Raw genomic sequence first — 24857 nt, forward strand, 5'->3', positions numbered from 1 at the left:
GTCCCTGGTCTCAGCCTTCCTGACCTCCCAGCCTGGGCTCCTCTCTGAGGAGGGAGGAGGAGGGGAAGGGAGGAGGAGGAAGAGGCTGGCAGTAGCAGCCATTGGTATGCAAGGCCCTGCCTCAGCCCCTCCGAGGCCCAGCCTTTCTGCATGGCCCTTTAAGAGTCCCTCCTAGGCAGCAGTAGCTTGGCAGCTTGGTGGTTGCTGGGCAACCCCATCCTCCCCCCCTCATCACGGGCACCCTTCCCCTCCCCCTTTCCCCTCCTCTGTGCCTCCTCCCGGGCCCAGTCTCAGCAGTGCACTGAGCTCAGAGCCCGCCGGGCCTGGCTGCACCTGAGCCCCCAGGTGGGGGCCTTGAGTGACCCCCCCCCAACCCTAGCCCTGGCCCACAGCTCTGTGCCACCAGGACTCCAGGAGGGAGCCCCAGGCTCAGGACGCACCATTGGCAGACTCCTCCTGCCCCCACATCTTTAGTGGCTGGAGACTGTTGGGGGCGGGGCAGAGAGGACCCCAGGGGAAGGGCCCGTGAGAGGTGGGGGGGTGTCACTCAAGAGCCCCTGGGTGGGCAAGAGGCCAAGGTGGTAAATGGGGGTGGGGAGTGGGAGAGGGCGGAGGTGGGGAGGAGTCCAGAGTTCCAAGCCCCCGAGAAGAAGGTCTGCAGGGGTCAGAAGAGGCACAGTGACAGGGTGGGGGCCCCAGAGGCCCGGCCCCAGTGGAGGTCTCTGAGACCCCAACCTCAAAACCCGGCATCTTCCACCCCACGGTCCTTGGCACAGCCGCCCCCTTCTCCCTCCTTGGGCAGCCTCAGGGACCCCGCTCTCTGGCTGCCCAATACCTTGGGCGTGTGCCCTTGCTCTGCCCCCCGACTTCCTTCCTCATCAGGTTTGCACCGCCAGCCTCACCTCTGCCTCCCAGGCCCTCGACCCCCTGCCGAGGAGCGGCTCCCCCTCCGGCCCTCCGTGCCTGGGCACGTGCACGGCCCCCACGGGGGCCGTCCTTCAAGACGCAGCCTGTTCGCGTCTCCCTGCCTGAACTTGGGCTGCGGGTAACAGGTGGGGGAGAGCGGAGTCAAGAATGCTTAAATCACCCTCGGAAGCACCAGCTCTTCTGGGAACAAACGGGCCCAGGGAGTGAGTGGGGAGGGACGGAGTGGGAGGCCGCCCTGGGCGACCGGTGGAGATGGGGGCTGGGGGTACAGGGATGCCACTTGTGGGGAGAAGAGGAGGTTCCCCAAGGCGGGCGGGCCCACTGGAGACAAGCCAGGCGGTGGTCTCCATCCTACCAGGGGGGTGGGCCGGCCCGGAGCCCTGGCCTGCAGGGCGGCACAGCCCTGCCTCCGCTCAGGCCTCTTCCGACCCCCTCTGCCGCCTTTCTCCACCTGCCACACCCCCACCCTGGGGCCCAGTCTCTCCCACGTCACCTCCCAGCGCCCCTCACCCCAGCCCCACCCTGCCCCTGCCCGAGGCTGGAAGTATGTCCGACCCACCATCTTCGGGCAGTGCCTAGTGTGGGGCAGCCGTCACTGTAGCCTGGCAGGGCTGTTCCCTGGGCCACTTGGCAATGTCCGACCGCTCCTGCCACACACCAGGCCCTGTGGCCGATGCTGGGGACACCAGGGGACCGCAGGAGGTGCTGGCTGTCCCCTCAAGGTGCTGGGAGAGATGGACGACAGCTAAGCAGGGCTCTGTCCATCAAAAGTCTTCGCCCCTGTCTTCTTGCCACGGGGAGAACGCGGCTGCCCGCCACACCCCGGTCTCGGGGAGTCAGAGCCTCGTCCAGGATGTAAAAACTGTAGCCGCACGAGTCACACGGAATCTCAGACCGAGGGAGCAGGGACAATGGGGCCACCTCATTAGGCGAGGTGGGGTTCGGGCAGGCCTCTGGGGGGCCAGGACAGTGGGCCCGGGACTGAGGGGAGCAGGAGCTGGGCGGGCTGGGCCAGGCCGAGAGGCAGCGGAGGGCAGGCAGTCAGGGCCCAGCCCCGGTACCCAGGGCAGGAGCCTGCCCAGAGGCAGGTGGCGGGGGTGGGGGTGCCCCCTCCCCGGCCAGCAGCTTCCCCGGGCCAGCTGCCCCTGCCACCCCTTCCTTGGTCACACCTGCTCCCAGAGCCCGTCCTCGGGAGTTGCTGGCTGCGTCCTGCCCGGCTTCGGTCCCTGGTCTGCCCGCTCCCTGGAGCGCCCCCTCTGGGACTTCCTCCTGGGCCGGGGCCTTGCTGCCTGCTCCCCTGCTGATTCTGCACTGGGGTCCACCCCGCCACCCCTGTACCCTGGCCCTGTGCTTGTGGGGAGGGGCCCCGACCCCCCCGACCCCCCCCCCCGCCAGCCCCAGGGCTGTGCAGCCCAGAAAGGATTGGCACACAGTGGGGGCTGGGTGCAGCGTGGTGGCCTCAGGACTTGGGGCTGAGGAGCCACTTGGGTGTCCTGTCAGGGCGGGTGCGCCCGTGGTTCATGGGAACACCCCGGGTGCACTAGGGCGTCCCCGGGGGCCACGGTCTGGGCTCCTGGGGGGCAGAGATGAAGTTCCCGTGCCCCCAAGCAGGGCCGAGGGGGGCACGACCTTGGTGGACAACCGTCGAACAATGGCGAGACGGTCACACTAGCCCTGGGAGCTCTGTGGGGGCCCCACTGAGGAGAGAAAGTTGAGGGGCAGGGAGGCGGGGGGTAGCGCCCGGGGTCACCGGCGGGCCCTTGGGGGGCGGAGCCCAGATCTGGGCCCTGCGGAGCAGGCAGGCAGGTGGGAGGGGAGGCTGCCAGACCCTGCCTGGGTTGCTGCCACCGTGGGCGCAGGGAGCTGGGGCTTATCGAGCTCGAGGTTGAAGCCACAAATGGTCCCCAGGTGTCTGCTGCCTTGGGCTGAGCACCTCTGTGGGAGCCCAGCTCGTGGACCAGCCCAGACCTCCGGGGCCGGGGCCTGGCACCCTCGCTGCGCGTTTGCTGAATGAACAAGCGATCTCTCTGAATCCCCGAGCTGGTGGTCCCGGCTGTTCTCACGCTCCCTCCTGGCGCCTGAGCCCCCCAAGACAAAGGCCAGGCCCCCCAGGCTCGATCCGGGCCCTGCGCACCTGGCTTGGCCGACACCCTCACCTCATCTTCCCCATGGTCCCCCGACTCCCGTCCCCTGAACGGTGACCCGGGGTCCCTCCCATCTAAACCACCAGTTTTTCGGGCCGCAGCTTCCTTGAGCGAGCCGGGGGGAGTCTGCCCAGGACGTTCCCCCTGACCCGCTGTGACCTGGACGACAGCTACCTCCCTTGGGCAGCTGCCCTTGCATGTTGCAGCTGACTCGGCCCCCGTGTCCTGGGGTCACTCGGTCACGAGGACGTCTGTCGCAGCGCGGCCATGCTGACCCTGCCAAGGCCGGTCTGGGTGCCTATTCCCCCCGCAGGACTTCCTGCTTGGCCCGGGCAGGGGTGACCGGGCCACGAGTTGCCTTCCATCTTTGGTGCACCCCCAAAGCGCTCAGGACGCAGAGCACCTCCACACACAGCCTGGGAGCCGCGTGCAGCCACCCGGCGTGGCTGAGCGAGTCGCGGTACATCCGCTCGAGGGAATACCACGCAGCCATTAAGACCACAATTATGAAGATGATATTTTGATATCTGAGAGCGACAGTCAAACAGAGCTACCTGCGCACCATCCATTCGGCTCTGTGGTGCCGAGCGCTGCTCTGGGCCAGCCCTGGGCCTGGCGTGTGGGTGACATGGATGAAAGGGGTCCCTCCTTGGAGGATGCAGGCGGGAGAGGAGGAGACACGCCCATCGTTCCCGAGCAGCATGAGAAGCGCCGTGGTGCAGGGATGCCGGAGCCCGGGGGCCCCAGCGTCCATCTGGGGGTCCGGGCAGGCGGCAGGGAGAGCACAGTGCCATAGTGATGACAGCTGACGGCGTGTGGACGAGCCTGGGAGGGCTCGGAGGAACCGGGGCTGTTGATGCCACAGGCCAGTGGCATCATTTTCTCTCTCCTTTATTATTGGTATAATGCCGTTTGGGCCATAAATAAAATATTGGGAGGCAAAAAATATATAATAGCAGTTTGGTGAATGGAGTACAGACCGGGAGAAGTAAGAAAGGGAGTTGAGGGGAAGGAAGTGGGAAGGCAGAGGCGAGAAGGGAGAGGCGGGAAGGGCAGAGGCACTCACCGTGAGGCCGGGGGTGGCAGCCACCGGGGTAAGGCCTGGGCCTGCCCCTGGGCTGGGGCGACAGGGTGGGAAGCTCGGGGTGGGGTTGGGGGGGCATGCAGTATCCCTTCCCTCAGGGGACCCTGGGACTCTCCCCCGGAGGAGAGGTGGCTGGGCCGGGCCTTGAAGGACAGCAGGGAGCGGGGTGTGCTGGGCCCCTGGAGGGGCCTGACGTGGCCTGGAGTTGGGTGGTGGGTGGGTGGGAGGCGTTGGGTTGGCTCTGGGGGGAGGGTCCCAGTCAGACTGCAAGGAGCCTGGGTATGGGCCAGCAAGCAGTGGGGCCCGGGGCAGGGGAGTTGCAGGCAAAGGCAGGGCCTGAGAGCAGCCCGCGCCCCCCCCTCCCAGAAAAGGGATGGCAGGAAGGGATGTCGAGCTTGAGCCCAGCAGAGAGCCCCTTACTATCCCAGAGATCGTCCAGAGCAGAGGGGCTTTCCAGACTAAGGAGGGAAGTTTGGTCCCCGCCCCCCACCCACACACCCCCTACACAACAGGTGCAGACATCCCCCAAGTCCCCAACGCGTGTGCCGGACACTGCCCTGGCCGCCTTCCTGTCCAAGGTCTCCTTCAGCCCTCACAGCGCCCCCGGACGTGCGCGCTCCACGCTCCCATTTCTCTACAGAGAACGCTGAGGCTTGCAGAGGTTAAGTAACTTGCTCAAGGTCACAGTTGGGCAGGGGTGGGGGGCTGGGGGGCTCGGGGGCTGGGGTCTGACCTGCCACTGCTCACTGAGGCAGCGGGGTGGGGCAGAGCACGGGGAGGCCTGGGCGTTTAGAATAAATGCAGATGAGAGGCTCTCGGGGGCAAGGGGCACCAGGCCTGGAGGAAGGGGTTACTTTCCGCATGCAGAGTAGGCGGTTGGATGCCTGTTCGTGAATGAATGCATGGGTGGACGGATGAATGAATGAATGGGTGGATGGACGGGTGGATAGTTGGAAGGAAAAAATGAATGAGTGGGTACAGAGAAGAGGGGTGTAAGGAGAGGCTACGCGCAAGCAAGAACCCCTTTCCCTCTTCCCCGCCCCCGCGCTGGAGGCTGGCTTTGAGAGCCTCCCTCCTCGCCCCCCGGGGGGGCCGGCTTCCAAACCTCCTTCTTCCACCCCCCAGCCATTTTCGCCACAAGGCAGGGGTAGGACGCGGAGGCCGTTTCTCCCTGGCTGGGCCCGTGTCCCCGCGCGGCGGCGCAGCCTCCCGCGCCGGGTCCCGCCGGCCAGTGCGCAGCGCGGCGCCCCCGCCCCCGTCGCCGCCTTCCCGCCCGCCCCCCCGCCCCTCTCGCTGCCTCCCCTTTCTCCTTCCCTCCCTCCCTGCTCCGCGCCTGCACGCACGGCCCCCGCCGCCGCCGCCGCGAGGGGAGAGGCGGCCGCCCAGCACTGGTTCCCGGCGCCCTGCTCGCCGCCGCCGCTGCTCGCGCAGGCACTGCTGCCGGCCCTCACCCCGCCGAGCGCACCCACCCGGGCAGACGCACCCGGCCGCCGGGCGCAGTCCCGCGCACAACCCCCGCGACTCCGCTGGGCGCCGGAGCCGGGCAGATGCGCCGCCGCGAGCCCCTCGCCCCGGGCCCGCCACCGCGCTCGCCACCGCGCTCCGCCGCGCGCCAGGGGCTACACTCCCGGGCCCCCCTGGGTGCCCTCCGGCTTCGGTTCCCGCCCGCTCCTTGGAATAACCCCTGAGGCTTCAGCCTTCGCCGCAAAGTTTCCCGAGGAGACCCGCCTCCCCGGCCGCTGCGCAGGTAAGGAAGGATTCACGGGGTGGGGGCCGGGGGCTGCGAGAGCGGGACCGGGCGCCGGGGCCAGCGGGGCGGGGGCTGGGAGTGCACGGAGGCGCCGCGGGTTCGGGCTGCCCAGCTTTGCCCGGGCGCCGCGGGGGCCGTGTCGCCTTTGGGATTTGGGGCGGGGGCCCGCGAGTCGACAGCGGAGCGCCGGCCCCGCCGCGGGGAGGCGCGGGGTTCGCGGTTGGCGGCTCCACTCTCCGGAGCCGAGGCTGGAAAGGGCGGGGGCTCGGCTGGAGCTCCAGCCGGAGCCCCTCGCTGCACCCCCAGGGAGGCGGCCCGGCCCGCAAGGGGGCCAGGTTTGGCTGGCCGGTTCCGGCCCCCGCCTCGCACGCAGGAACCAGAAGGTTTGGGGCGCGTGGAGAGAGGCAGCCGGCCGGCTCAGGCGCGGCGCTCCGGTTCCCACCAAGCGCTTGAGTCACGGCTGGAGCGAGGTTTTATTTTTAAAACGACTTCAAGGGGGGCATAAGCAGCCTCCAACTTCCCTCCCCGCGCGCGCTGTGTACTGTCAGCTCTGTGCGGGGCGGGGGGCCGGGGCTGTGCACCTGGCGCCGGAACGGTGGGACGGCGGAGCTTGAGTCCCGGGGCGGCGAGCCCCCCCACCCAAGCTGGAGGCCAGGCACACGCCCCTCCTCGTGGGGCACTGGAGGCTCGGGGAAGGAGGCACGGGGAGAGCCGTCGCCCAGCTGCAGGGGAGCGCGGCTGATCAGAGCCCTCTGAGGAGAAAGTTGTGGAGCCGGAGCCATCAGAGCGCCGCCCGAGGCTTCCAGGTGGTCCGAGGGCTGCAAGGCTCTCTGGGATGTGTGGTTTTAAGGGAATACAGCCCAGCCGAGGTGTGCCAGGCCCTTGCAGCCCAAGCCAGAGCCCTGATGTGAAGACATAGAGCCAAGGCAGGGTCTGGGGGGTGTGCGTGTGTGAAGGTGGGGGTGGGTGACTGAGCCCAGCTCTGCCCCACCCTGGTGCCCGGACTTCAGGGAGGACGGCGACCTGCCCCTTCTGGCCCACGTCCCGGGCGGCTTCGGAGTTGGGGAAGAGGCTGCCTGTGCGGGGGCGCCGAGCCCCGAGAGGTGCTGGATGCCCCGGGCAGAGGGCGGTGGGCCGGGGCATGCCCCGCTCTGCCCGGCAGCTGTGGGGTTCCGGGCTGTGGTTTCTGGAGCGAAAGCCAAGTGCATCGCTTCCTGCCAGCCCCAGGAGCAGAGGCGCACACATCACCTGTCAGCTGGTGCCGGCTCCGTGGGTGCCTGTTTGGGGCTTCCTCGGAGGTTGGGAATGGACGTGGCCTGAGCTGCCGGGCCCGTGCCCCGGAGAGGACGCTGCCCGGCTGGGTGGGCAGCACGGGGCCCTGGTGGGCCTGCGGGGCAGGAGCAGCCGAGGGCCTGGCACGTTCTGACTGAGGGGCCGGCCGTGGGCAGGTCTGAGGGCAGGAGAGAGGGGGGCAGCTGGGGCTGTCGGGGGGAGGGGTGGCAGCTCTGTATGTGGCCTCAGCCCCGTGGTCTCGCACAGACACGACCGGCCCCCCGGCCGTCCGTGGAAAGCCCCCCCAGCCTGAGTGCCGGCCAGGCACGCCTGGGGCTGCCGCAGCCTGCAGACACAGTGCGCCCTCGCTCCCGCGCTTGCTGGTTCCCAGCCCCTCCGCCTCGTGAGCCTCAGTTTCCCCAGTTGGTGAGGAGGGGTGGACTGCCTTCACCCCCTGAGGCTGAACGTGGGGAGGGGGATCCTCCGGACTGCATTGTAAAACGGGGTGAGGTGGCCAGGTGCGCTGCTCCTGGGCTGGAGGGGTCCTGGAGGACTGGGCACCTGCAGAGCCCTTGGGGGCTTGGGGGAGGCCCGAGTCCCGATGTGATGCTGGCCAGCGGCCACACCCCACACCCTGCACCCCCACACGCCTCCTCGTGGAAGTCCCTGGGGGTCCTCCCAGCTTGTTTGTAAGGAGAAGGCGGGGAGGGGTGCCGCCACCCCATCGAGGCCCCTGCTACCAGGACTCTGTGGGGAGGCTGTTAGCCCGAAAGACTCAGCGCTGCAGACTTGAGGCCTGGTGGGTGAGCCCGGGTCACCTACTGGGTGCCTCTGGGGCCCTGCTTCCTCGCCTGCATTGGGTGCCTCTCGGTGCCTCTTAGTGGCCCTCCCCCCTGTGAGGACATGGTGGCATCCCGAGTGTGGGAGACCAGGGCAGGGCAGGGCACAGAAGACAGGCAGGTGGGAGATTTGTGCTCGCTCCTGAGTCCGCTAAGAGCTGGATGTCGTGGCCCAGCGCCGTGGCAGTTGTCAAGGCGCAGCTGGCCTGGAGCAGGGGAGGACGAGGCCCCTGGGCACGGCCCCCTCCGCCCGGTCTCTCGGGGAGGCAGGGAGCTCGGTGCTGGGTGCGGCAGCTCGGCAGCTCATGCGGCCGGGGGAAGGGGCGGGTGGCGCAGGAGTGGCGGTAAGCAGGCCAAGGCCCTGTCCTGCAGCCGGGTGGCCCCACTGTGCGTCTCTGGGAGCTGGGGACCCACTGGCTGTCGCCTCCCCAGCCAGGCAGGCTGCCCAGGAGTCAGGGCTGAGGAGCGGACCAACGGACCGATCTCTGAGATGGGTCTCTCCGGAGCTATGTGGGGGTCTGGCCGGGCCCGTCCTTCTGCCCCAGGGAGCTAGGGACCCATGGTCCCTGGGGAGGGTGTCTCTGCCTGGCCTGCTGCTCCGGAACAAGTGACCAGCTCTCATGGGGCCTCAACACCCTCATCCGTGAGATGGGGTAAGTGCCCATCTTGGGGTACCCGCCGTGAGATGACACCTGTGAATTTCCAGCACAGATTTATGCCTGGCCATGGGGACGCCGGGCTCGTGTGGGCCTGCTCCCGCCGTGCCTGGCCCTGGTGATAGGCGTTGTCAGCCGGGGTGAGGCGGGGGTCCGCCTCTGGCCCCCCTGGGCTGCACTGTGAGGGGCTGCTGCGTGGAGGGGCCTGGAGGCTGTGGGCACGGCTGGAGGTTCTGAGTGCCTGCAGGAGGGTGGGTGGGGGTGGCCCCAGGGTGCTCATCCTCTGGAGAGGCCGCCAGGGCTCTGGGAGGGTGGGGCTGGCTCAGGCCTAAGGGCTGCTTGTTGCCTGCGGTGCACAACCCTCTGTCTGGGAGTGGGGGGTGGTCTCCGCTCCCCTGAACTTGGCTTCTCTGCCCTGAGACAACACTATGTTCAGACCTGCTCCTGTCTGTGTGCGGGCGCACGAGGCGGCTGGGTGAGGGAGTGGACCCGATGGCCAGAGCAGACGGGGGCAAGGACAGCGTGACCCCAGGGTGCCCTGACCAGGCACCTGCCCCCCAGCCAGCCTGGCCTTCCCGGGCGCGGCTGGAGTGGAGCGGGCTGTACACACGGGGCCGTGTTGGTGTGGCCCGTGTCTGCCCGCGCCGGCGGCATGCCTGTTTACTGCGCTGGCGGCCCCCAGAGCCCGGCGGCTCCCGGGGGCCCATGGCTGTGCGGGTGATGTCAGCACTGGGGGCCTCGGCTCACCTGGTGGAAGTTGTTTGCTGGTTGGCAGCAGCCCTGGGTTTTGAAGCTCCCACTGCGGGGCCCGTGGGTGCCACCCCACCCCCACAGGGCTGGGGCGGGGCTTGTGGGTGCAGGGAGGGAAGGGGGCTGGGCGACGCACTGCTTCAGCTGGAGGGGGCTGTTGGCACACGAGGCACCCTGCTCAGCCCCCCGCCCCCATCCCTTGCTCTTCTGTCTTTCCCACCCTCCCTCCGTCCTTCCTTTCCTGCCCCTTCCTTCCTCCCTCCCTCCCTTCCTCCCTCCCTCCCTCCCTCCCTCCCTCCCTTCCTTCCTTCCTTCCATAGATGGGTGTCAGGCATGGGTTATGGGCCGGGGAGCATACAGTTGGGGATGGGGGTCAGAGGGCAATCAGGTGCCCCTCTTCCCACCACGGAGCCTTGGGCTCTGCAGGGGGGGACGCAGCCCTGTGAGGCTGGGTGACAGAGGGGCCTGCTGGGCGCTGGGGTCAGGGAAGGGGGTGCACGAGCCAAGACGGGAAGCAGGGGCAGGAGACGGTGATGAGGGGGCACAGGAGGCAGGGGCCTGGTGGGCAGAGCCGACCAGAGGGGCTGCACGGGAGCACGGGGCGGGTGGGAGATGCGTGGCGTGATGGCTGGCAGCAGGCAGCCCTGTGCGCAGCCGACAGTCCGTCTCCTCGGGTCCCTGCAGGCCTGTCCCTCTCTGTCTCTCAGGACACCCGGCGGGCCCTTGGAAGGGCGGGCTCCCTGGGCCCAGGGTGCGGGGGTCCCCCCATTCCTGAGCGTGACCTGTGCGGACAGGCACACCCAGCACTGGGTGGACCGACAGCGAGAAGGCTTGTTGGTGACGGGGGCGGCGGCTCCAGCGTAGACTGACAGCCGGCAGTGACTACCAGGCCTCCTTAGAAACCCTGTCCTGGCTGGGACTGTCCCCTGAGCAGAGATGTGGCGCTGGACAGAGAGGTGATGCTGGGGGAAGACAGGGCCGAGGGCCGGGGTTCCTGGAGGGACCAGGACCCTAGCTGTACGGGGCGCAGCTAACCACTAGGGGACACTGCCTCCCGGGCAGCCCCAGGCACAGGTGCTCCGGGCTGAGCTGGGAGGAGGGACTGGAGGCAGAGAGGCGGGGGTGGGGGGGGCTCTTTCAGTGGATGGCTTTGTGCTTAATTAAAACTGGGGTTAAATGGAGGGGGGTCGTGGGGGGGGGCTGGTCCCGCCCGCTCCTGTCCCCACGGAGCCCGAGGGCCCGCCCCGTGGCCGCCGGCTCTGTGCTCCCCGTTCCCTGCCTCTGCCTGAATTCGTCGCTGGCACCAGACTCCAACAGATTTAGCAAACTGAGGGTGGGGGGAGGAGAGGGAGAGGGAGAGGGAGAGAGAGAGAGAGCAGAAAGGGGGGCCGACTCTGGAGAGGAGATGGCATTTATCCACACAAGCAAATTGCTCTTGTCGGTTTGTCCCCTGCCGCCCTCCACGCCTCACCCCCTGCGACGCCGGGGAAACGCCGCCTGGAGAAAGGTCCTCCGAGTGCCGCTGGGCGCCGGCGCCAGGGTGGGCTTTCCCAGGGGTGGGGGGCCTCCCAGGGCTGCCCTGAGGAGGGGGCAGAGAGCCGAGTTCTCAGGGCCACGGCGGGGGCGGTGGGGGGTGGGGGGAGCACCCGGGGCTGCTGGGTGGCGGGGGCGGTGGGGAAAGGGTGGCTGCAGGCCGGGCCTGAGTGGTGGTGGCGGCTGGTGGGGACGGGGCGTGTCTGCCTCACGCCCGGGTGCTTCCCCAGGGCCTGGCGCGGGGCAGCCCCCGGCGGGTGCGCAAGGCCACGCAGGGCGAGTCAGCGGGAGAGGGAGCGGTGAGCCCTCGCTGGAATGGGCGTCTCAGGGGCTGGCTCGGGGGACAGCGGAGGGCCCGGCCTTCCCGCCGGGACCCCTGGGGATGGAGCCCGCTGGACAGAGCTTCCTCCAGGGACAGGCCCCCCTCCCCGGGCCCTGGAGCCAGTGCGAACCCAGGCCCCTACAGGCCCTGCCCCGCAGCTGCCTGTCTGCGGGCTTTTCTGGGGTGACCTTGACTTATAGCACGCCCCTCTGTGGTCGGACCTCAGGGGACTGGTCCTGGCTCCGGGGACCTGGCTGCTTGAAGCCCCAGGTGCCTGGGAATTGCACAGGGCGGGTTTGGTCCGCCCGGGGCCACGGGGCTCCCTGTCTGGGCCGGGCCGCGCCTGCCCTGCGTGGGGGGCTCACCCTCTCGGAGAGGCCAGGTGGGGGGCTGGCCGTAGGTGGGTCACCCAGGGTTCGTCCTTAGCGGGGCCAGGTCAGGGTGGGGGCACAGACGTGCATCATGCTGACACTTCTCGCACACTCACACACACGCTTTTGCACACGCAAGCTCACACCTAACCCTTCCAACCTGTGTTCCCATAGCCAGTCCCCGCTGCACTGTGCACTGAACGGCGCTCATGTCCCCACCCTCCCCCAGGGCACCTCGAAGACCCAGGGCAGCCACCCTGACCCAGGCCCTTCCCGTGCAGCCCCCACCCGCCCTGCCCCTCCAGACAGAGCCGCCGCTGCTGCCCACGGTCCCTCCCCGGGCCCCTCCCTGGGCAGGGGGTGGGTGCTGAGGAATGAGACGTAGGAGTGGTCATCTCCTCCCCGAGCCCTGCTCCAGCCAGGGAGGCCAGGTCGTGGTCAGCCCTGCAGCCTAACCTCTGACCCCAAGGAGGGGGCAGGGCACTCAGCGGGGCCACCGCCTGCGGCCAGCAGAGGGGGCTGGCCATGGACCGGAGAGAGGGCTGCGGGGGTCCTGGAAGCCTTTTCCCTCCTCCTGAGGCTGCACACCCCAGAGAGTGCCCCCTTGTCCCAGGGAGACACCCCCCCCCCCCACGCTCCCCTGCCCCCAGCCACAGCGGGGCTCTCTGGGCCTTGGTCTCCCCACTCCTGCCGGCCAAGGGTTCGGACCACCAGGCCCCTAAGGGCCCAGCAGCAGCCTGGCTGTGGCTGTGGGCCTGTGAGCCCTGAGTCTTGCTGAGCCTGGGTGCCCCTGGATGCCCCGCTTCCCCTCTTGGTGCCTCAGTCTCCACACCATTGAAATGGAGCAACATCACGCACGTCCCAGGGGGGCTGTGCGGGCTCAGCGTCGCGGCGCCCATGGACAGGCTTTGTGGGAAGAGCCGTTACTGCACGTGGGCCAACGGGAGGGGCCGCGCCAGCCCCAGGCCCTGGGGAGCGCCCCACCCTGCCTGGCAGGCAGGCTCAGGGGATAGTTGCTGGGCTCCTGACTGGCCCCCCATTGGGCAGAGGTCAGCCCTGAGGTCTGCAGCCACAAGGGCAGCAGGTGGACAGACGAGGGAGGGGAGAGCACCCCGGACGGCCCTGTTGTGATGGGGCAAAGGTTGGCTGTGGACAATTCTGGGGGGAATGGGGAGAACTGAGTGCCCGAGGGCTCCGGGAAGCAGTGAGCGTTGGGGGCGGCTGGAGCCAGAGGGGTTATAACGGGGCCAAGTCGTGGACAGGGAGTTCGTGGGGCTCAAATGTCACCTTCTCCTAGGCCGGGTCCCCTGGGGTGGGGTCAGGCAGTACCCCCCGGGTATTCTCTGGGCACCTCCTGTGTGTCGGGCCTCCGGGTGGGAGCCGGGCCAGGAACCTGTGTGCTCCATCCCGGGAGGCCTGCCTTACTGAGCTGTCCGCCCTGCGTGCCACGGAGCGGTATGCCACGGACCCGCCCGTGCAGGGCCCCGGACGCTTCACGGCAGCCCATGTCACAGGAGAGGAAACTGAGGCACAGAGAGAGAAAAGTGACGGGACCCAGGCCACATAGCCCTGACTTGGCACCATGCACCCCGCCCCCCAACACGTGGCCGAACGGGAGGCGGTGGTGTCCACTCGCCACAGGCCGGCCTCAGTGACTCGAGTCCCCCAGCGAGTCCCCGTGGTGGGCGCTCGTGTATCCTGATGTCACCCCAGGGAGCAGACACGGGCGATGCGACTGGCCCCAGGGACACCGAGGACGGGCAGCCCTTGAGGCACACCGCCGCCCCTCTGGGTCCTCGCAAAAGCTCTTGAGATGGACATTGGGGCACGGAGCCCGTGGGTGACCCTGAGGTTCGCCTCTCCTGCTTTCCCCGGAACCACGCCCTTTCCCGAGCCGGGGACCTGCCCGGGGACAACAGCTGTCTCCTCTGGCCTCAGAGTCTTGGCCCCCTGGAGGGTCCCCTGCCCCCCTGCACCCACACTCCTGCGGCCTCGCTGTGGTGGGCAGGCCCAGTGCTGGCCTCCGTGACATGTGATGCCACGTGACATGAATGGGGGGGGGTGTCAGGGCGTCAGGGGAGGGCTCGGTCTTGGGGTGGGTGCGAGTGGGCTGAGCGGTCTGGGAGGCCAGGGCATGGCTCTTCCCTCCAGGCCCGTGACGTCGGCGGGTGGCCCCGCTGGGCCCCGGCTGCCCCGCTGGTGCCCCAGAAGAACTCGGGCTGCGTCGAGGGGGCCCCGGAGGTCGCCGGCGGCCTGCGGTCACAGAGCAATCTCCATTAGGGCCCGTGAGCCAGTGGCTGCAGCTCCTGGAATCCTATTAAAAGCTTTTTCATTGTTCCCTGTGATATGCTCCACTCCGCCGGGACCTGGGCATGTTGATAATTTATTTGTGGAAGGGAAAGGGGCGAAGAGTGCAGGAGAGAGGGAAATGTCATTATTTACTCAGCTGCTTTCTGGGACGGGAGCCCTTCCCGGGGCAGCCGGAGAGGCGGGCACAGCACCCCCGAGTCAGGACGTGGGGGGCAATGCTCTGCCCGGGCGGCAGCCGGGGTGGGGAGGGGAGGGCCTGGGTCTGGGGCCTCTGAGAGCCAGCCTCCCCCACCGTCAGAGCCCACGGGCGTCTCCTTTAGCCCGACCCTGCTGTGGGCTGGCGATGGCGGTGTCTGGGACCTCGCGGCCCCGCCTTTGGCGTGGGTGGCCGTGGTGGCAGCCTCCCCGGGTCCTGAGGGTGCAGGGTTCAGGGATGGCTCCTGGCGTCTCCAGGGTGGGGAGGGGGAGCCAGGGACTGGGTGGGCTGATTAAGGGGCCTCGCATCCCCACAGCCGCCAGCCGTGTGACTGACTCAGGTCTCTGCGCCCCTGGCCGCTACGGCACAGGGAGGGACCTCGGCCTCCCTGGGGGAGAAGAGACTCGGAACTACCGACACCAGCCCGGCTCGCCAGGCTCGCGCCGTGGGTGGGGTGCTGCCTCACCGGTGGCGGCTCATCCCGTGCTCACAACGTCCCTGTTGGTGGAACCCCACTTCTGCCCTTTTACACGTGAGGGAACTGAGGCGCGGTCACCCAGCTTCCAGGCGGCAGGGGAGGGATTTGAACCCGAGCCTCTCAGCACGGTCACTGACTCCAGCGGCGGCTCCACAGAGACCTGGCTTTCTCTCCGTCCCCGGGCCCGAAGAGGGCGCAGGGTCCCCTCCTGCAGACGCCTGAAAGTATCGAACTCGGGGGTCACAGCGGCACCGTGGGGCCCTGCGGCGATGGGGAAGCAGAGGCTGGGAGAGGCGGCAGCGTTTGCAGGGAGGTGGGCGGAGCAGGATGCACACCCCGGCTGGCCCTGGGCTCTCGGAGCATCGCCTGTGCTGGTGCAGGGCTGCCTGCTACAGCGCCTGTGTACCCAGGAGGCGTGGAGGGGCAGCCCCAGGCGGTGCTGGCTTTGGGGCTAGGCCCCCAGAGAGGGTCAGGCCTGGGGGGCTCTGGTCGGCCTGAATCCCCTTCACGCACACTCCTGACTGGCTGACTCTCTAAACCGCAACGATGGGAAGGGCAGCTGGGATGCCACCCTCCTAGCACAGATACTGCCTGATGTTGAAAGAATTTATGTTTAGCCCTGGCTGGTGTGGCTCAGTGGGTCTCGCGCTGGCCTACGAACCTAAGGGTCGAGGGTTCGATTCCCAGTTGGGGCACCTGCCTGGGGTGCGGGCTAGGTTGCCAGTAGGGGGTGCACGAGAGGCAGCTACACATTGATGTTTCTCTCTCTTTCTCCCTCCCTTGTCCTCTGTCTAAAGATAAGTTAATAATAAAATCCTTACAAAAGTCAAGAATTTGTTTTTAATCAAGTCACTCACTGACCCTGAGGTCATCGGTGGCTCCCTGTCTTGAAAACGGGAGTCCTAGACCCTTGGCCTGGCCTTTCTGACCTTCCCAGCCCAGCCCCTGCCGGCCCAGGGCCAGCCGGTCCTCCAGGCCCTTCCCCGTCAGGCCTGTGGGTGACACAGCTCACCCCTCGGAGCCTCCGACGGCGCTGTCCCTCGTCCAGATGGCCACCTTCGCTCCCCACATCCGGGGAACGCCACTTCGCGCATGAGGCCCCATTTGACGGGTGACACACGACAATACAGGCGGCTACAGTTGACCTCTGCCCCACCTCCAACTGCCTTTCCCCCTCCCCCGCCCCCACCTCAGGCCCCTGCGAGGCGCTGCCTTGCCGTAGAGCCGAGTCTGGCCTGCGTGCGGGCATCCACCCCAGGCCTCCTGAGCCCCACGCGCGCTAATGAATGGCTTTCTCTTCATAGCAGCTCTGGGAGTGGGTGGCATTAGCCCGTTTTATGAGGAGAAAGGGAGACCCAGGGAGGTTCAGTCACTGGCTGAGGGCACCAGTGAGTCCCAGGCAGGCGCAGCGATGGGGTGGTGGTCGGGTGGGCATTCCCTGAGCCCCCTCCCACCTGCCTGGCACTCAGTGGAGCATTAAATGCAGGTCTCATTTGATTCTCACAGTTGTCCAGGGAGGGATGTACTTGGTGGGTCCATTTTACAGGTGAGGAAACTGAGGCTAAGAGAGAGAGGCAGAGCCCCGGCCTGGAGACTCCTTGGTGCCCTGGGTAGGGGCTGGGGCTTCTCCCGTGTCCTGTGTGCCAGGCCTAGAGCTGTCCTTTCAGAGGGGGGACGGGGCAGGCTCCGCCCCGAGAAGCACCCCCCACCAGGGGCCCTGCCTGGCTCCCAGGCCCGCAGCCTGCCCTGGCCAGGCATCCTCTGGGTGAGAGGAGCCCAGCGGCAGGGCGGGCGTGGGCCCTGCCCCCACGGCAGCTGCCGGCCTGGCGCTGTGGCCGCGCAGACAGACGGGGCCTGTGAGAGCGGGGGGCCTCAGGGCAGAGCTCGGCCCCCGCCGCAGCCGCTCAAAGGCCTCATTGTGGCCGCAGCCTCCGTGGGCAGCCGCCCCCGCTGCGGCCGCCCACAGAGCCCAGCCTTTGTGCCCTGGCGCTGCCCCCGCCCCCGCCCTGCCCTGCCCTGCCCTGACCCAGGTTCTTGTCTGCCGGGGGCCTCCCCAGGGAGGGACTGGCTAGAGTGGGGGTGGTCTGTGTGGCCAGGGTGTGGAGCCTGACGTCCCCCTCCAGGCTCACAGACACTGTGGGGGGGGGTGGGTTGGCCCCTAGCCTGACTCTGGTGGGGGGAGGGGCCGTGGAGCCAGAGCATTTATTAGTAAAAACAATAATAATAACAGCAACCACACAGCAACAGCAACATTGGCGTCTGCGGCCACTGGAGGAACTCCTGCTGCACGCCTGCCGATGGGCGTTTACGTGCATTACCCCACGGAGCCCTCAGAGCAGCCCCACGGACGCGGACGGTTATTCGCGCCACGGTATTTATGTGTTTAAAAAGACTTTATTTATTCAATTTTAGAGAGAGGGGGAAGGAAGGAGAAAGAGAAGGAGAGAAACATTGACATGTGAGAGAGACATCAATAGGTTGCTTCTCGCACACCCCCAGCTGGGGACCTGGCCTGCAGCCCAGGCACGTGCCCTGACCGGGACCCGAACCGGCGACCCTTCGTCTTGTGGGACAGCACCCAACCCACTGAGCCGCGCCGGTCGGGGCCACAGCCCCCTGTTAAGCACCAGGTGCTGCCACCCCTGTCACGCGCCCTTGGGGATGGCCACCAGGGTGGGCAGAGGCGGAGCCGCCCTGCCCGGCCCCACCGAGCTCCTGACCGCCTCACCCGGTTTTGCCGCAGCCCTGCGTGCGCATGCGGGAGGCCCCGTCAGCCCACTCGAGAGCCGAGGAGCCTGCTGCTCTGAGACACGGACCTGGGTGCCCGGCACAGGGCGGTCGTGGGCAGATCGCCTCTTACAGTCCCCACCTGCGTCCTCCCTCCTCAGGCTCCCCCTTCGGGGAAGGTGAGCTGGTTGCTCGAACTGTGTGGGTGGGGGTGGTGGAGGAGGTGAGGGAGCCTGGCAAGAGACTCGAATGCCTTGGAGGCTGAGCCTCCCCCTCCGATGGTCACTCCTGGGCCTGGGTGTGACGCCTCTGTTGCGTAGTAACGGAACCAGGCCGGGAAAAGGGAGAGAGGACTGGCTTACGCCCCCCAGCCTGGGGGGCTGACAGGGTCCAAAGGCCGTGCTGTTCGCCAGGACGCCACGGCCGGCCCTGGGGGCCGGGGGAGGCGGTGCAGCCAGCCCCGGGTCCCTGCTGCGCACCAGGCCCGGCGCTGAGCAGAGCGAGCTGTGTGACGAACCCTCACAGGGGCCTTACGCGGGAGGCGCTGCTCTTATCCCTGCGAAACAAATGGGGAAACCGAGGCACCAGCCCCCTGGAGGGCAGTCTCGGTTTCCCAAGTCTGCCAGTCCCTCACCCCCGACCCCCAGCGGTGCTTGCTGGGAGAGGGGCGGGGCTTTGAGTGGGGCCAGACAGACGGACAGACAGCTCGGGGACCCTTTGCAGGGCGGGCCGCAGAGCAGCACTGTCCTGCTCCTGAGGCTGCCTCCTCGCCCTCGGCCGGCTCAGTCTCCCCATCTGTGAAATGGGCACCGAGCCTGTGTGGCCCCTTCCTAGGGCCCCATCTGCAGACCCCCTCACTGCTGGGGCCAGGTTGGGCCTCGCCCACCTTCCCCCAGCTCTGCCCTCCCCCCAGAGCCGGGTGGCCAGCTCAGACCTGGATGCGGGATTAGAAACCATGTTGTTAATGTTCATAGCAAGCAGGCTGGGGAAGCGGCGTCGGGGTGGTCGCCTGCTCCTCCCTTGGGCTCCCTTCTGAGGATAGGCAGTCAGGCCCTCAGGTCTTTGTGGCCCAGCTCTCCCCGGCCAGGGCCCAGGTGACCCTGCAGGGAAGCCAGGGGCCAGGCCCCAGTCCCTTCCCCAGCCCTGCCAGCGTCCCCCTTACACCGTCACACCAGCCCGGGGAACCTGAGCCCCGGAGACGCAAGCAGCTCCCGGGGGACTCTCAGCCATGAAGGGTCCAGCCAGGACTCAGTCCCAGGGCCTGTCTCCGTGTCCAGTGTGCTCCTTACCCACCCTCCTGTGCGGGTTGCCCGAGGACAGACGGATGAGACCTGCCATCCCCTGGGCAGAGGCTTATGTGGCCCTTGGTAGCACCCAGGGTCCGGTCTCTGTTCTTTCCTGACCATGTGTCCGTGGGCACTTCTGTGCCTACCCCCCTCTGTGCCTCGGTTCCCAGGGTTCCCAGGGGAGGGGAGGCTCCCCCCCCGCCCCGCTACAGGGCTGTGTGCAAGGCTGGCGCAGCGAGGGCCTCGGGACGGCGGGTCAGTGGCACCCAGCCGGTAAGCCGAGCAGGTCCCTCTCTGGCCACACTCTGCCGGGCTGCAGGTGGCTCAGCCCGTCCTGCTCCCTAGGATGCCGACGGGGAGACCCAGGCCGGCTGGCAGGGCCTGAGTGCGGACTCACAGAGGGAACTAGAGGCCGACTCTCCTTTGCCCCGATGTCTGGGCCAGGTCCTGTGCGCTCCCAGCCTCGCCCTTGCCCCACCTCCACAGCCTTCTCCTTGAGGTGGCCTTTTCTGCCCCTCCATCCCATTCCTACATCCTCCTCATTCAGCCTTGCCAAGGGGGACAGTCGGATGTCCTCTATTGTGTACTCCAGGGGTGCCACCCTTGGGGTACAGCTCTCAGAGCCCTGGGCTCCCCCCGGCCCCTCTCCTAGCCACCTCTCAAAGCCTCAGTTTCCTCACCTGTAACATGGGGCCAGGATTGCAAAGACAGGATGGCGTGGGCAGAAGCTGGGTGCCCAGTGAGGGCAGGGAAGGGGCTGGTCCCTGTGGGTGGAGCAGTTCTCGGAAGACACCAGCGCTGACAGCCCGCTGGACGCCCAGTGGGTGACCGGGTGGGTGCAGGGGTCTGCAAGCCAGGGAGGAGCTGAGGAGGAGGTGGGGGGCTCTGGCGGCGGCTTGGACCGTGTGGCGGCCCCTCCCTCCCCAGGGCCTGGCACCGGTTGAGTCCCGCCGTTACCGGGCAGGGGCACCCGCGCTGGGACCGCACGCCGGCTCCCGGACGGGCAGCAGAGCTGACGGCGGAGCAGGCTGGCAGCTGTTTGTGCGGAAACTAATCTGTCTGGGCCTGACGGACGGCCACACGCCGAGGCTAATGCGATTTCGCGTGGGAGAGGCCTGCACACGGACGGCTGGGTGTGCGCCGGCCCTGGGCCCGGGCGGCACTTCTGTCCGGGCTCCGGGTCCCTGAGCGCTCGGGGTGGGGGGCAGCGGGCTGGGGCTGGCCGTCTCCTCCCTGCACGGCAGAATGCCGGACGCCCCTGAAGCCAAGTCCATCCGATAGGCAGGGCTGGGGCTCAGCCCCTCGAGTTCTTTCCTACCCTTACGAGCTGCGATTCATCCTAAAAGGATGGGCAGAGTGGCCGTGGGCCTCTGGCCTCACTCCGAGGGCTCTGGGGCCGCCCCCGCCCCATCCCTAGGCCCTGTCTTTCCTGTCCAGAGGGGCTGCGAGAGCCACAGTGCGTGACTTGACTTACTCCGGGGCATTTCTGCTCGAAGGAGAGGTGGGGGCTGCTCATGAACTTGGTGGGCAGAGTTCAGCGGACAAGGACAGCAGGGACCCTGAGCCAGAGCCAATTTCTCCTTGGGGGATGTCCTCCCCTCCTCCTTCCAGGGAGAAAGAGCGCCCCTGGGGGCCAGGGGAGGGATCTGCACAAGCCCCCCCCCCCCCCCCCCCCCCCCCCCCCCCCCCCCCCGCCTCTGTTCCCAACAGGGGGTTGCTTGGTTCCGAATCTGGAAGGATGGCAGGAAGCGCAAATGAGTATTGTCTGTTTAAAACCCTGTCTGAGCTGGGAGGCCTTGTAACCACTCGGGGGGTGGTGAGAACTGTGTTCCTCCCGCGGCGGGAGAGGAGGTCGGCAGCGTTGACATGGAGACTCACCCTCTCCTGAGCCCGGGGAGACAGGCGGGATCAGCGTGGCCCAGGGGCCCACACGGCCTGCCTGCCCTCGGGCAGACGTGGCTAATCAACCCCAGCACTCCCTCCTGCTGAGCCAGGGAAGGCGGCCTGGGAAGGGAGGCTGCCTGGCACCCCAGGCAGGCGTTTTGCAAAGGAAGAACCGGGCTCAGAGAGGCAGGGCAGCCTGCCCCAGCCCCCAGCCTCTAGGGGCGGAGAGGGGGTTTCCACCCAGGCTCTCCTGACTCCAGACCTTCGTGCTCCTGGAAGCTGGTGGTCCGGCTCCCCAGGTGGTGCTCGGCCACGCTGCCAGGAGCACCCCCACTGGAGCCCACCCAGCCCCCACTGGCCAGGTACGGTGTGGCCGGGCTGTGCGCCCTCCTGGCCTGCTAACCTTGATGGACTGCGGCTTGCCGGTGCTCGGTCTAATCACAGCCACTTACATTCTGGGCCCTTGACTGCAGCCAAGCGGTGCATGTGAATGTGGGGTTTGTGATTCCCGCCAGCACGCTGAGCCCGACGGAGGGGTGCGTGGGGCTGGAGAGGGTCAGCGTGTCGTCTCAGCTGCAGGACGCCGGGGGCGGGGCCCAGGGCCCAGGGGTGGGCACGCTGGGGGGATGGGCGGGGTGAGGGGGGACGCCCCTCTTCAGCTCCAGGGCTGCCTTTGTACAGCCTCGTGCTCTGTTAGAAGGTGGTTCTGCTGGCTTCCAGGTTACCCTTTTAATTAAGCCAATTAATTAGAGCCTTTAATGAAGCAGATGAGCCAGGCCAGGTTCTGCAAATGGGCTGTCACGGCCCACGGTTTCCTGCAGGTCAAGATTCAGAGGGGCTGCTAGGCCGGCCCTGCAGTCTCGGGGGGCTGAGAGGCCGGGCCAGGCCGGGCCGGGGGTGGCTGTGTCCCCCACGGGACTGTGGCCAGGAGCCCAGGCCTGGGGTGCGGGGCGGGGAGGCAGGGCTGGTCGGAGGCTGCAGGTGCACTTCTAGACCCTGATGCCTCAGCAGCACAGACAGCCCAGGGCTGAAACTGGTGGTGGGACCGACACAGGGACTGTGCCCTGGGGGGCCCACAGGGGCCATTTGCTCACTGGGGTTCTCAGCAGGTGCGACTGACTGCCTGGGTGAGGGGGCCTGGGGGAGCTGGGTTCCCGGCCTCTGCCGCTTTCCCTCCCTTTCCGGGCTGCTCCCAGCCCACCTGGGGCTGCATGCTAAACACGGCCCAGGGGTCCCCAACCTGCCTGCAGATGCCGAAAGAGGCTTGGAGGGCGGAAGGGGTCTGCTCAGCGCCACCTAGGAGCTGGTGGCCGGCCTGAGGCATGAGGGCGTGTCCTGGATTCCTCCGGTGCCATCCTGCCCGCCGTCTCGCCACCTCCGGGGCCTGGAGTTAGCTTCCTCGCCGAGCGCTTCCTGGGTGCTAGGGGCGGTGCCGAGTGCTCTGCCCAGGTGACGCCACCGAGCCCCGCCCCCAAACACGCTCCGCCCTTCGGGTGCCCAGCGGAGGGTACGGAGCGCCCTGGGCCTGCCCGGGGCCCGACTGCAGCCTGCTCCGCACAAGGAGACAGTTGGCGCGGCGACGACAGGGGTGACACGGGTTAGACAGAGGGAGGGCACACTGACAGCGGAGCGGGGTCGCCAACGATTTTGTGAAGGGCAGCGGCCACCTCCCCGGGAGCCTCCGCGCTCCGGAGCGGGCGCTTCGGTAAAACGTTCCGCCCTGTTAGTCCAGGGCGGCCTTTCTAGCTGCTGTCGACAAAGTGGGTGCTGGGCTACGTGGAGGGTGCCCTGGGGGCCCTCATCCCCTCACCCCCCGTAGCCGAGAGGCACCTGGAGTGCAGGCCAGCAGCCACCAATGGGCCCCAGAGGCTCTGTGCAATAGGATGCCACGCGGGACCCTCCCGCGCCTCAGTTTCCTCATCTTTTAAATGGGCACATGCTCCTGGCCTCCACCCCTACCTGGCCAGCCCCTTCCCGCCTCGGTGAGTCCTCCCTTGGCCACTCATCCTCTCTCCTCTGGAGTGGCCACCCCTCCTCAGGTGCCACCTTCCAGTCAGCTTTTAGGGACATTTAGGGTCTCCCGTTAAAAACAAGCCCCCTGGACCCACTGTTTCCCTCCAGCTGCTGCCCCCTTTCTCTCCTCCCCCCCCATTGCCAGATTCCTCAGAATCATGAGTGGTTCTCCCTCTTGCCATTTTCCAGCCCACTGTACTCTGGGTCCTAGCTGCCATTTCTTCCTTTTCTGTGCTGATGCCATCTCCTCCAGGAAGCCCTCCTTGCTTCTCCCAGCCTGGTCCAATATTTGACTCTCATTGTGGCCAACCAGTGCACCTGGAGTGTAGCCTTGGGCCCTTGTGGTCCCCTGACCTGCTGTGGCCAGCACCGGGCCTGGCCTGGAGGCCAGCCTGGAGGAGGCACTGGGGCCAGAGCAGGGATGCGGAGGCAGCCACTGGCCTTGCCTCCAATTTATCTCGGGAGGGACACCGTGGGGTGGGCAGGAGACAGGCCTGGGAACAAGCGCCATCATCACATCACAGACACCTCTTTACACACCAGCTGGAAGCGGCCCAGTTTCCGGGGGGGATGGAGTCGCCCTTCATTAGCAGGAACCATAGGGGCCGGCGCTTTGCACAGGCTGGTTGGGGGGAGGCACAGCCGGAGTGGGGGCGGGCAGTGGGCAGGGGCGGCTGGGGGTCTGCCCGTCCCCATCGCCTCCCGCCGGGAGGGGAGCGACTCGCCCCAGCATCGGGAACAGCGCGGCTGCCTCTGTCTGCGGTCAGCCCCCAGCAGGCAGCGGCACTGCGGGGGCGGGAGCCTCAGTGCCCTTCTCTCCCCGGGCGGCCTGTTCGACAAGCAGTGACCGGCCCCGAGGCGACGGGTGGTGGGCCGTGGGGAGAGTGCCAGATGTGTCCCCTGCCCCTCTACTGCCTCAGTGTCCCCCTCCCGGCAGAGGGCACCGGTCCGGCACAGTCCTTAGCAGGTGTGACGGCCAGGTGTGCTCCAGTGCCTTCAGGGTCGCCGAAGCAGGTGGGGGAGGGTGGGCCACGCCGGCTCCCACTGACAGCCCCGTGCACAGGGCTCTCAAGAAAGACAGTGGTCAGTTCTCTGGACCTCAGGCCCCCCATCCACCAAATGGGGGCAGGGTGTGTCCTTGCTGCTGGGAAGGGTGGGCAAGAGGCGGTATCTAAAGAGGAGGGCGAGGAAAGGGGGCTCAGGAGCCTACCCTGACCTCCCTCCAATGTGCAGCCAAGACAGCTGGGACCAAGCCCACGTTGCTCTGTCTTCCGGGCCATCCAGGCCCCGGGAACCGTCCCTGTGTGGCTTTGCCAGAGGAGTGGCAGGTGAGCCCATGGGAGAGGCCGAGGGAGCCGAGCCCCAGCCGGGTCTGCAGGCCCCCCCCCCCCCCACCAGCCCTCCCTCGCACTGCTTCCTGCTCCCCACCCCCAGGCTCTGCCTCAGTGCCAGAAGCAGCAGCCCCCCCCCCGCCCCGCCCCGAGGAAATTCACACCCACAGCCAAACAAGCTGTCTGCAGGGAGGAGGATGGTGAGGAAGGGGGAGCAGCTGTGGGAACAGGAGGCGCTGCAAGAGGATGGACAGATGGAGAGACAGAGCTCAGGTCTCCATCTGGAAGTGATGGGCGGTGTGGGGGCAGCTGGGGCATCGGCCTCACCCCCACCCCCAGCCCAGCCCTCACAGCCCAGAGCGACGGGGCCGGGTGGTGGCAGGTGGGGCCGGCAGGTTGCAGGAGAGAGGGGCCCCCCGGGGGGTTCTCCTCACCGGCAGCACCCAGTGAGGACAGCTGAGAACCCAGTGCAGGTGTCGGGCCAATCATGGCGTGGGGTGGGGGTGGCATGAACCCCAGGCTGAAGTCAGGGGTCTGAGGCACCTGGGGAAGGGCCTGTCCCACCCGCCTGGACAGGCCCCCAGTCTGTCTTATAAAGCACACCTGGGCCCCCCACACCCACGGCTCAAGGCTCTGGGCTCGGGCTGTCTGCACGCCCCAGGTTCACTGCCGCAAGGACAGCCAGCCCCTCCTCCTCAGCCTGGCATCTCCGCCTAGCCCAAGGCCAGCCCTGGCCCACCTTTTGGCCTCTGATCGCCGCCTCCAGGGTCTCCCCTGGCCACCCCACTGCCAGGCCTCTCCCTGCCGGCGGCTGCACCGCTCCGGCTGTCAAGAACTTGGGCTTTTGGTGCGTTCATCTGCTTGCTTAGCTCCTGGCACCCCCAGCAGCCCCTGCGCCACTCTGGGCCCCAGCTAGCCCCTGTTTATCAGGAATGAGGTCTCTGGGGCCAGCTGCCTGGTGGCTGGATTTAGGGAAGGGGAAGC

The 24857-nt window shown here is 67.7% G+C and overlaps 2 protein-coding genes across 4 annotated transcripts in view; one reads left to right on the forward strand and one right to left on the reverse strand.

Annotated features, from left to right (window-relative positions):
- Positions 1–24857, reverse strand: part of MACROD1 (mono-ADP ribosylhydrolase 1) — a 135506-nt gene that overhangs the window by 24464 nt on the left and 86185 nt on the right. The gene's annotated exons all lie outside the window — the stretch shown is intronic.
- FLRT1 (fibronectin leucine rich transmembrane protein 1) overlaps positions 5463–24857 on the forward strand; it is a 66250-nt gene continuing 46855 nt past the window's right edge. The window contains exon 1 of the mRNA XM_028516625.2: positions 5463–5902. The gene's annotated coding sequence lies outside the window, so the exon portion shown is untranslated. The remainder of the gene's footprint in view (positions 5903–24857) is intronic.

The sequence above is a fragment of the Phyllostomus discolor genome, chromosome 6 (assembly GCF_004126475.2).
Source record: "Phyllostomus discolor isolate MPI-MPIP mPhyDis1 chromosome 6, mPhyDis1.pri.v3, whole genome shotgun sequence".
NCBI classification, from domain to species: Eukaryota; Metazoa; Chordata; class Mammalia; order Chiroptera; family Phyllostomidae; genus Phyllostomus; species Phyllostomus discolor.